Source organism: Gorilla gorilla, chromosome 15, assembly GCF_029281585.2.
Source record: "Gorilla gorilla gorilla isolate KB3781 chromosome 15, NHGRI_mGorGor1-v2.1_pri, whole genome shotgun sequence".
Classification (NCBI taxonomy): domain Eukaryota; kingdom Metazoa; phylum Chordata; class Mammalia; order Primates; family Hominidae; genus Gorilla; species Gorilla gorilla.
The window spans coordinates 109,189,716-109,201,768 of record NC_073239.2 but is presented as its reverse complement, the minus strand read 5'-3'; the positions used below and the strand labels follow the sequence as shown (position 1 = coordinate 109,201,768).

The window sequence follows — 12,053 nt, the reverse complement described above, 5'->3', positions numbered from 1 at the left end:
TTCCAATTCTATTCTAAAATAAAAAGTTTATTTAAAAGTTAAAAAAAAGAAAAGAAAGTGTTATTTATGACCTTAAAAAATTAAAAATAACATCCCCCCTGAAAAATAAACCCGTAACACATACACTTTCCAAACATGACATATACGAATGAACAACACACAAAGGAAATTGGAAGAAACCTGTGTTGTTTACCCTGGAGCGGATGCCTATGGGGGAAGGGACTAGGATTAGACCTGGAGAAAGGAGAAAGACACAACCACGATAATCTCAAAAGAGGATTCGAGTCCAGATGGGTGGTGACAGCGAGCCATCAAATGGGGGACATCAGCCCCCCAAGTCCGTGCGCCTGAAATCCTTTAATAAAAGGAGGGAAAGGGAGAGAGAGGTCCTGCCAAAGGTGGCTAGTGATCTCTGCAGCCACAGGAAAGGAAAATGTCTGTCTGGAGAGCGTTTCTGGAGGTCGTAGGGGAGAAAACGGCCTGATTGCCGGCTTCTGCTCTCCGCGGAAGCTGCCAAGCACAGGTCTAGGGCACATGGCTCAGAGACAAGAATTTTTTTTTTTTTTTCGAGATAGAAGTGTTGCTCTGTCACCCAAGCTGGAGTGCAGTGGTGTGATCTTGGCTCACTGCAACCTCGGCCTCCCAGATTCAAGCAGTTCTCCTGCCTCAGCTTCCGGAGTAGCTGGGATTACAGGCGCACCCATGCCCGGCTGAATTTTGTATTTTTTGTAGAGATGGGGTTTCATCGTGTTGGCCAGGCTGGTCTTGAACTCCTGACCTCGTGATCCACCTGCCTCGGCCTCCCAAAGTGCTGGGCTTACAGGTATAAACCACCACGCCCAGCCAAGAAATTTTTTAAAGAAAATTTTTAAAATATATGGAATGCTTCACAAATTTGTGTGTCATCTTTGCGCAGGGCCATGCTAAGCTTTTCTGTATTGTTCCAAGTTTGGAACAAAATTGCCAAAGTGACAGTTTTGTGCCTGCTGCTGCTACCTCCACCATCTGACTCCAGGCAACCTTATCTAACCTCCTACATCTCAGCTTCCTCATCTGTAAAATCGGCAAATGGGGATGATAATAATAATAATAATAATAATGACTTCTGACGGTTAAAAGAGGTAAATGTATAAAAAGCACTTTCCAGTGTCTGACACATAAAGTCTTGATAAATGGTCACTATTATTATTTTAAATGCTTTTTTGAATCCATTTTCCCCTTAGGCCAGATTTACAATTATTTCCAGCAGGAAACGTGTTTCATTGCCTGCCCTGCTCATAACTCTCTTCTCAGATCCTGCTTCTCCAAAGGGCAAGCTGTAAGACCCTTCCCCTGTCCCCACTACCTGGCCTGTCCCGGCCACCCTGATGGGACAGGAAGTCTGACTCAAGTGAGCTGATCAGGTTAAGTTCTCTCAATAATTTAACCTAAGGGGCCACCAATTTTAGTGAATTGGTAAGAATGCACTGGACTTACATGGTCTCAAGGAGTCGTGGTCTGACCCAGTTGACACCCTTTGGAGTCAAAAGTCACCCAGAATTAGGGGAGCAGAAACAACATGTGATTTGGTTTGCAGAGGTGGGTGGAGCTCAGAGAGGCAGAGAAGATGAGGACAGTTCACGGGAGGCCCACCTGCACTTCCTCAATTAACTCCATCAGATTCCCTAATCCCTTTCAAGAAAACTCCTTCTCACTTGCATTTTTTGAATGGGCTTCTATTTATTACAACCAAAATAGCCCTGACTGAAATTTACAAGCATGTCTTACCCACCAGACTGGAACACCATCTGCAGTCCTAGCATCTAGTGTGGTTCTAGATCAATAGCTGATTGTTAAGAGTTGAATGAATGAATGAATGAATGAATGAACCAATGAAGGGACAAACAACACAGTCAGGCCTGTCCAGGCCCTCACCCTTTGCCAGCGTCCCTGCATTCAGCCTCAGTCACTTCCCCTGGCCCCTGGTGGTCTTTTGGTTGGCAGAATCCTCCCCTACACATCCCAGGATCCCAAAAGGCCAGAGGAAAAGAAGTCAGTTGAGTTACAGAGCCTGGAGTTCCCAACACACAGGGATGTTGAGAAAGAAACTGCAGATGGCCAAAGAGTCATCACAGAAGACACGGTTAACCCAGGGAGGCTGGCTGTTTCCAGGGCACAGGAAAGGGCACCTGCTTTGTCGATGAGCCAAACAACGTGCTGCCGATGCCTTACACAAGGCATCCTGTGCAGGTCCTGAGCCTACTGGCCCTCAGCCACTTCCCCTGCCAGGCGCATTTCCCAGCTTCCTGCTGGGTGGGTCCAGCCAATGGAGGCAGTTGTGGGAGATTGGAGGGTGAGAGACAGGGAGAAGCTGAGCTATTTCTCCTCCTCCCTCTCTGCCTCAGATAGCACCCCGGCAAGAGCTGTGTGTGGCCACTGGACCAGCCCCCTGTGGGTCAAGCCCCCACCTGATGACCTGACCCCTGGGCTTCAGTAACACCACCTCCTCCCCGCAGCCCCTCAGCTCACAGTTGTGTTCCTGCTGATCTCTGGATTGCCTCGCCCTCCCCCACTTGGCCTCCAAGCTCTGCCCTCACTTGTGTAACCAATTCCCTGTATTAAAGTAGCTCTGTTTGAAGTTCTCCAGGGGTTTCCATTCCCTAGCCAAACCCGTGTGGTTGGTATTATTTCCGGGCTGCAATGAGAAAACAAAACTGCAAGGAGAAGTAACTTGCCTCTGGTTATACCGCTAGTAAGTGGCAAAGCTGCATTTGAAGCCAGCTCTGTCTGACTCGAAGGCCACGTTTCATCTGCACACCCCCTTCCACTGCCCTTGGGCAGCCATCCACCCTCTAGGGGAGCTGGCCTCAGTTCCACCTGTACCGGTGCTGCCTTAGGAAGGGCTCCTAGCCCCCTCTGGATGGGAGACGCCAGGCAATTTAGCAGCTGTTTCCAGGCACCGTGTTAAGCCCAGACACGTGGCCCCAGTCCGAAGCTCTGTTCTTAACGTTGGAAAATGTTTGCCCTGTTTCTTTCCTGCAGACCGTGAGAACAGGCTGTTCCAACGAGACTTGAAAAGCTGCCTTTGGTGGACTGACTTCCCAGTCCCCTCAAAGAGTGTCAGTCCTGAGGGTCTGTAATCCTCTCACTCCCAAAGTAAGAGGTGAGTTATTTTTCCCAGTGTGCTTCCCACCCCTTCCTCTGTCCCACAGGGGACTGGAGGTTTTTCTATTTGAGAAAATGTTAAATGATCTAGATCTTTGATAGTGTCTGCTGACCACAGCATCACCTGAGAGCTTGTTGAAAATACAGGACTCCACTCGGGGCCTGCAGTGTCATGGCGTGTTGTTTTGGGGGGCTTGGGGTTTTTTTGGAAACAGGGTCTTGCTCTGTCATCCAGGCTGGAGTGCAGTGGTGCAATCACAGCTCACTGCAGCCTCTACCTCCTAGGCTTAGGCAATCCTCCCACCTAAGCCTCCAGAGTAGCTGGGACTACAGGTGCGTGCCACTACATCTAGCTAGTAGATCAGCCTGGGTAACATAGTGAGATCCTGTCTTCACAAAAAATTTAAAATTAGCCATCCTTTCTGTACAGACAGGGTCTCACTATGTTACCCAGGCTGGTTTCCGTCTCCTGGGCTCAGGCAATCCTCCTGCCTCAGCCTCCCAAAGTGCTGGGATACAGACTCCCAGCCAGGATGTGTATTTTAACAAGATCAAGATTCCCAGATGGTTCCTGTGCATGCTAAAGTTGGAGAAGCGCTGCCCTCCACCATTTAATAGATGTCTACTGGGCACCTATTATATGTAATTTCATAATAGCAATATCTTCTGGGGGTGGTGTAAGAATTAAATGAATCAATACATTAGAACAGTGCTGGACATACAATAAGTGCAGGATGTTTTAGTATGATAATCATTATTTTTATAAATATTTGCTGGGGCCTGAAATCAAGCACTAGGGGGCACAAAGATTAATAGAGCCAGCCAGGCGCCATGGCTCATGCCTGTAATCCCAGCACTTTGGGAGGCCGAGGCAGGCAGATCATGAGGTCAGGAGATCAAGACCATCCTAGCTAATGTGGTGAAACCCCATCTCTACTAAAAATATAAAAAATTAGCCAGGCATGGTGGTGGGCACCTTTAGTCCCAGCTACTTGGGAGGCTGAGGCAGGAGAGTGGTGTGAACCCGGGAGGCAGAGCTTGTAGTGAGCCAAGATTATGCCACTGCATTCCAGCCTGGGCAACAGAGCGAGACTCCATCTCAAAAAAAAAGAAAAAAAAAAAAAGATTAATAGAGCCCTGCCTTAAGAAGCTCCCAGGCTGTCGAGAGATGTGCATAGAAACAATTAATTCTGATCAAATATAACCTGTGTTCACTTTGGGAGGTCAAGGTGGGAGGATTGCTTGAGCCCAGGAGTTCAAGACCAGCCTGGGCAACATAGTGAGACCCCATCTCTACAAAAATAAAAACATCAAAAACAATTAGCTGGGTATGGTGGCATGTGCCTGTAGTCCCAGCTAGTCAGGAGGGTAAAGGGTAAGGTAGGAGGATCACTTGAGCTTGGGAGGTTGAGGCTGCTGTGAGCTATGATTGAACCACTGCATTCCAGCTTGGGCAAAGGAGCAAGACTTTGTCTCAAAAATATATGTGTGTGTGTGTGTGTGTGTGTGTGTTTAGCCCGTGCTATAAAAGTTACATTCCAACCTATGGGACCTGAGGTTTAGAAAGTACTCTGTGATTTACAAACAAGAATTCATATATGATATCATGTGAGCATAACATAATGTGGTTTTATAAAGTAAATAAGATTATTGCCTCTATAGAAATGAAATTCAGAAGGGCAATGCCCAAGCTCACACAGCAACTTTAATTCAAATCTTATAACTCCAAATCCAGTGCTCTGCCTCCTGTCCCCAACACAGTCTCTCCAAGAAAGAAGGTGCTGAGTATCAGCAGGTGTGAGAAAGTTCAAGGTGGAAGGAAAACTGGAACAAAGGACTAATGTCTGAGATGACACTGGGGTGTGGTCCTTGCTTGGTATTTGTCACTGGAGAAGGACAGCGATCAGGGTTGACACTGAAGTCATTTTCTCTCAGAAATTACAGACGAGTGGAAACGAAGCCCAGACAATCCCTGGGGGTCCAGGATTATTCTTTTGGGTTTGTTTGGGTTTTGGGGTTTTTCCGGCACGTCCAAGTACCCCACTGCCCAGCCAATGCTCGCTTTTTGGAAAGCTGGTCTCAGTCTCCTTTTCTAACCTCAGCTGAAAAAGTTGTGTCCCCAGTGACTCTTCACCACCCTCAGATCAAGATCACCACACGGAGTCTTTTCAGCAGACTCTCCCCGTGCTGGGTGAACAGCAGCTGTTCTCAGAGCAGGGTGCCCAGCCCGGCCGCTGCAGCCTCACCTAGGAAATTGTTAGAAATAATCCTCCAACTCTGCCAAGACCTACTGAGGCGCAAACTCTAGGGTGAGGCCCACAGCATGAAGTGTTTTAACAAGTCTTCTCTGCCATTCCTGGAGGTTTTGTATGTGGATACAAACGAAAGTTAGTATGTATGGGAGGCAATTTAGAGTTTGAAAGCACTAACTATAGAGCTAGAATCAGGGCTCAGCCACCCACCAGTAGGTGACCTTGGGCAAACTCAATGATTTTGAGTTTGAGAAGCTCTGGTAGGGCTGTCCTCTAGAGCTTTCTGCAATGATGGAAATGTTGAATATCTGCCGGGTCTAATACCATAGCCCCCTGGTCTCGGAGGCCTGCCAAGCACTTGAATGTGGCTAGTATGGCTACAGAACTGAATTTCAAATTTTATTTACTTTTGATTAATTTAAATTTAAATAGCCACACATGACTAGTGGCTACCTCATTGGACAGAGCAGGTCTAGAGGACACTCTCGCCCACCCCCAGATCACATATCAGAAAGAGCACACGAATCTCCAGCAAGGTGGGAAGGTGGCAGTCCGGAGAAGTATGGACGAAAGACATCAGGAAGGAGGCACTTCACTGCCAGGCCTGAGAAAAAAACCAGATCCCACTGAGGCTCAGCAGAGACTGCGGGAGGAGTGACACTCCCTAGAGACCCTTGGTCCACTTGTCCCTGAAGGTGGCTCATGAAGCCTTAGCCTCATCTCAAGGAGAGGTGCCAAAGTGGACATGTGGGGACAGACAGGTCAGAGCTGGGCAGTAGGCAGGTAGGTCACAAGCTAAAGATTCAAATAGACCAGAGAAAGGCCTCCTTCAAGAATGCAGCAAAAGAAAATAAGCATAAACTAAAGCAGGACAGATCTTGGTTTGACACAAGGAGGAACTGCCTGATAGGGTGGCTGAGACCAATCTTGCTGCAGGATGCTACAGAGCTTCTGTCCCTGTAGAGGAAGTGTGGGGTCATGGAAGGACTCATGCATCCTAATTCCTGTTTCATTTACTAGCTGGGTGACTGTGAACAATGGGTTGACCTCCCTGGGCCTAGGTTTCTTTGCCATAGAGGAACCAAGAAGCAGAACACCATGTGGTGGGGACAGAATGGCAAGGCAGTTAGGGGCTTGGGCTTCTGGAGGCAGCCAGATGTGGGTTTGAAACTCAGTGTGGCCTCAGCCAAGGGACTCATGTAAGTCACTTGACATTTCTGTGGTTTCATTTTCTCATCTGTAAAACAAGTCTGCTAATAACAGAGGAGGCATAGAGATTAGATGGATTGCAGTGCATATAACGTGATGCTGGGTGCCCAGTAGGAAAGCAGTAATTACAGAGCTCACTAAGCGTGCCAAGCCCTTTACATGGACTCGCTTATTCTTTACAACATGCCAAGGAAGCAGTCCTACTGTTATGCCTATTTTTCAGATGACAAAACTGAGGAACAGAAAAGTTATGTAACTTGCCCAAGGTCACCTACCCGGTGGGTGGCTGAGCCCTGAGTCCAGCTCTATACTTGACACTTTCAAATGCTAAAGTGCCTCCCATTCCTGCTAACTTTTGTTTGTGTCCACCCACAAAACAACCAGGAATAGTAGAGAGGGCAATTTATTGTCACCTCACTTTGTGACCTTGAGCCCTTGCTCCTGCCCCACCCCAGTATTCCCATCTGTGCAATAAAAGGAATGGACTAGTTGGACCTCAGGGCATTGGGAGCTGTGATAGTCTTCGGGAAGAAGCGAGGCAATTCTTTGTAGGGAGCAATTTCAACCCACTTCACCTTCCAGTCAGAGGGAGGCTGGCTCAGAAGTCCCTGGAGGCTCCTTCCAAGTTGACGGCCATATAAAGGCATGACCCCATTCTAAGGACTCAGCGGGGGTCTTTGGAAAACATCAACAGGGAGGCAGAACCTAATATTCCAGTCCAGGCTTGGCAGGGTGAGCTTAGGCAAACCTTGTCCCTCTCTGGGCCTCCCTATGCAGACACTTGGGCCACCTCCTCATAGTCAGTGCTGCTGTGCCTGTCCTCCTTGCTGATATGGCTGGAGGTTCACCTTCCCAGCCCCAGGGGATGGAGAAGGACTAGTCCAAGTCAGCCATGGTAACTCCGCCCCTCTGTCAGTGATTGGCTGAGACCTGAGTATAGGCCTCAATCCTGGCCAATGAAGGGAAGACACCACTGGGACGCTGAGAAAGGCTTTCTTCCCTTGATACCACAGCCCCACAGGAGAACCTGCCTTCCAGGAAGACACTTGGATGCCCAGAACCGCTGCAGCCACCTTATGACCATGAGGAGCTGGGGCTGGGTGTGGTGGAGCTCCTGAGTTAACCAGCCCTGCAGCTAGCCGGACTACTTTTCAAGGAGATCAATTCCTTGCTGTTTAAGTCACTCTGGGTTCATTATTCTCTTTCTTGCAGCCAAATGCATTCTAAATTATATTTAGCTTTCTCATTTGTTCAGTGAGGATAATACCACCAGGATCTTGTGTGGATAAAATGAGATGAAAGATTTGCAGATGCTAAAGCATCCATGACAGTGCCTTATTACTGCAGCAGCCTGAAAACTGACAGCTTTAAGGATGAGGAAGTGTTGTGGGGAGGCCATCAGTCCCATTGTAACCCGCTGATAGATGATGACTCAACTCAATACTCAAGGGGCTTTCTTACTGGGGAAAGAAGCTCCCATAATTGTGTGAACTTTCCTTTTTTTTTTTTTTTTTTCTTTTCTTTTTTTTTTTTGTTTTTGTTTTGAGACAGAGTCTCACTCTGTCACCCAGGCTGGAGTGCAGTGGGGCGATCTTGGCTCACTGCAACCTCTGCCTTCTGGGTTCAAGCGATTCTCATGCCTCAACCTCCCAAGTAGCTGGGATTACAAGCATGTGCCACCACACCCGGCTAATTTTTTTTGTATTTTTAGTAGAGACGACAGGGTTTCACCATGTTAGCCATGCTAGTCTCAAACTCCTGATCTCAGGTGATCCACCCTCCTCAGCCTCCCAAAGTGCTGGGATTACAGGCGTGAGCCACTGCACCTGGCCTGAACTTTCCTTATTGCTTAATTTGTTATACTTGTATCTAACAACTCAGAAAACCAATTTTTCGCAATTATAAATTTGATGAATTAAATGTTCTTTTTTGTGTGTGTGTGAGACACAGTCTCACTCCTGTCACCCAGGCTGGAGTGCAGTGGCATGATCACGGCTCACTGCAGCCTCAACTTCCCAGGCTCAGGTGATTCTCCCACCTTTGCCTCCTGAGTGTGGGACTGCAGGCATGTGCCACCACGCCTGGCTAATTTTTTGTATTTTTAGTAGAGACAGGGTCTCCCTAGTTGTCCAGGCTGGTCTCAAACTTCTGGGCTCAAAGGATCTGCCCCCTTCGGCCTCCTAAAGTGCTGGGATTACAGGCATGAGCCACAATGCCTGGCCTAAATATTCTAAACAAGTTAAAATGCAATTACAGATAGTGCATTTGATTTTTTTGAATACTTCCATACCTCAAACAGCAGACAAAACACTCAGAAACATCATAGCTACACATAAACTCATGCTTATGCTCACTCTAAAGCATCCACACCATAGCCATAATATCAAGTGCATTATTCTGCACTTGATATATTGCCTTCCCAGGATTCTTGCTACACTTATTATTTATTATAATTATTTATTACATTCTCAGTCTTTCCTTGCTTTGCATGACCTTGACAGCTTGGAGGAGGACTGCTGGGCTCCCCCAGAGGCAGACACTGAGACAATGTAACAAATAATATACATTGTTTATTACATTATTATTTATTACATTATTTTTATATCATCCTAGGGTTTCAATAACACTTTTAGTCCCTCCAGGGTGCAAGGGAACTGGAGAGGGTCATTAGTCTTACCAGACCCAAAGACAGAGGACACTTTCTCAGACAAGCTGAGGACCTAGAATTGGGTTATTGGCCAATTTATTCTTGACTAGGGCATGGGCCCTGAATACAAAACGTAAGGTGATTCATAACCCAGGTGCCGGTCAACAGTGGATTGGATTTTTTAAAATATGGTACATATACACCATGGAATACTATGCACCCATTAAAAAAAATGAAATCACGTCCTCTGAAGCCATGTGGATACAGCTGGAGGCCATTATCCTAAGCAAATTAACACAGAAACAGAAAACCAAATGCCACATATTCTCACTTATAAGCAGAAGCTAAACATTGGGTATAAATGGACACAAAGATGGAAACAATAAACACTGGGGGCTCCAAAAAGGGTGAGGAAGGGCGGCAGTGGGGGGACCAAGAGCTGAAAAACTACCTATGGAGTACGATGTTCACTACCTGGGCAATGAGATCATCAGCAGCCCAAACCTCATCATCACATGATATACCCATGTAACAAACCTGTACATGTACCCCTAAATCTAAATTTAAAAAAAAAAAATGTTAGGTGATTCAAACACGAGTCCTGGGTCTCCAGGCTGGATCACTTCTTATAAAAGTTTTTCTTGTGATGGCTTGGGAATTTTAAGCATCCATCTTTTTCTGTGAATTTTTTTTTTAAGTTTTAGAATTCTGTGTCTTTTCTGATATGACGTAAAAAGAAGGGCACTTTGCCGCAAGGTCTTCTTCCCCCAAATTCATCCCTCTAGTCTAAGGAAAACATCAGACAGATCCACACTGAGGGACATTCTGCAGAATAGCTGAGCAGTCCTCCTCCAAGCCGTCAAAGTCATGCAAAGCAAGGAAAGACTGAGAAACCATCACAGACCGGAAGAGACTAAGGAGGCATACTGATTAAATACAACGTGGTATGCGGGATAGGATTCTGGAAGCGGAAAAAGAAGTCCATAGACAAAGCTGATAAAACCTGAATAACATCTGGAGTTTAATTCATAGTTAACATAAGAGAAGGTTAATCTCTCAGTTTTGACAGATATACCAAGGTAATGTAAGAAGTCAACATTAGAAGAAGCTGGGAGAGGGGTGTACTAGAACTCTGTTATCTTTGCAACTTTTCTATAAATCTGAAATTATTCCAAATTGAGTTTATTTTTTTCAATGGTTTCTTAGGCTGGACTCCCCCAGAGGCTGACACTGAGACGAGGATATGAGTGGAAGTCGTTCCTTTGAGAGGTGACTCTAGGATTCACCTGGCAGGGAGTGGCGATGTGAGACAGGAAAGGGAGGAATCGCCAGAGGGTGGACTGGCAAGCAGATGACCGCTGTGGGTAACCCGGGCTCAGGCCTGCATGGAAATATAGGAAATAACATCTCCGAGTTATCCCAAGGAGAGACAAAGTTGTTGGAATGTTATCTGCCATTCCCATGAGATAGTGGGTGAAGGCTGCTCCGGGACTAGTACACGTCCCACCTACCTCACATGGGCCAAGCAAGCTCCAGTGGCCAGCGACAGCCGCAGGTGGAGCTGCAGGGCTTGCAGCTGGAAGCTGTCCAGCACAACAGACTAGGGGGATGATGTGGGCCAAGGAGAGATGAACGGGACATGACAGTGCCACCGCTCTCCACATCATTCCCAGAACTGAGCCCGCCTGCTAATGCGTCTTGGCTGATAGCATTGAGCCCATTATCCTATCACTATGATAGATTGGCCTCGTCCAACAATATTATTTAATACTTCCATATTCTTTATTAGAATTTCATGATAATTAATATAAGATCATGTAAAAATGCCATCTCCTCCTGGAGGAAGGATCAAATCTGCAAAGTGAGCTCTCCTACTCAGGACGTTTGGCTGATTTGTCGCTGGGAGGGTCCTGTGGAAGCCTCTTTCTGCTTGTTTTTTGCGTGCCTGCCTGTGCGGTTCAGCTTGAGGTCCCTCTCTGCCTGGATTTTATGTTGGACCCCACCCCCCACCCCGTGCTCACTGACCCTTCCTGCCCTTGCTATTGTGTTTATTTATTCTGGGGTTATTTGGTTTACTCACAGTCCCTGGCGTTTATTCTTTCCCGCTTATGCAGGAAGAAACGATGACATATTCTATCAGATACTAAACAGGAAGATAGAGGTCATTTCAATAATTTACACGGAGAGAATGTATCGAAGGGAGTTGGTTACATAGCGGAAAAACCAATCGGGACGGTGAAGCGGCCCAGATTTTAGCAACAGCAGGAAGCCGCTAACACCCTTGGAAGGAGTGCTGCTGCAGCCCCTGTGCCGGGGTCCCCCAGAATAAGCTGGTGCGGTGGTGGCTCCCACAGGACAGCAGCCGTAGCTATGGAACGGATGCCAGGACAGAATGCAGCCAGTTCCCCGGGACTCCGCTGGGGATGGAGCCAGCAGATGGAGAGACTCAGCCTGGCTTTTCCTTTCCTTCCCCTCCAGCCTCCCTCCCACTTGGCCACGCCCAGCCAGAGGCCTGAGGACTGCAGCGTGTAGGAGCCAGAACCGCGGAGGAAAAAGGCCAGGGGTGAAGCTGAGGCTCACGCACATCCCCACTCATTACGAACCGTCATGCGCTTTACAGAAGGGACCACATTCTCATACCTGTGAACGCTCCCTTACCTGTTAAACTAAAAAAAAATCCTCCTTGTCATTCCCCTCAAATAATCCTTTTGTACAATGGTACAGTCATTTTTCTCGTTTGCAGATTGTCATGAGCTCAGGGTCTTTCATGTATTTGCTCTAATGAGTCACATTATTAGATG

General features: G+C 47.2%; 1 long non-coding RNA gene and 1 other non-coding gene across 2 annotated transcripts; one reads left to right on the top strand and one right to left on the bottom strand.

The window, feature by feature from the left end:
- Nucleotides 1-871: 871 nt before the first annotated feature.
- On the bottom strand, nucleotides 872-977 carry LOC115930766 (U6 spliceosomal RNA). Its single transcript, XR_004067363.1, has one exon. It is a non-coding gene; the product is annotated as a U6 spliceosomal RNA (small nuclear RNA).
- Nucleotides 978-3,072: 2,095 nt separating this feature from the next.
- On the top strand, nucleotides 3,073-11,837 carry LOC129526602 (uncharacterized). The gene is made up of 3 exons (XR_008671277.2): nucleotides 3,073-3,142; nucleotides 10,459-10,521; nucleotides 11,367-11,837. It is a non-coding gene; the product is annotated as an uncharacterized lncRNA (long non-coding RNA).
- Nucleotides 11,838-12,053: the final 216 nt, after the last annotated feature.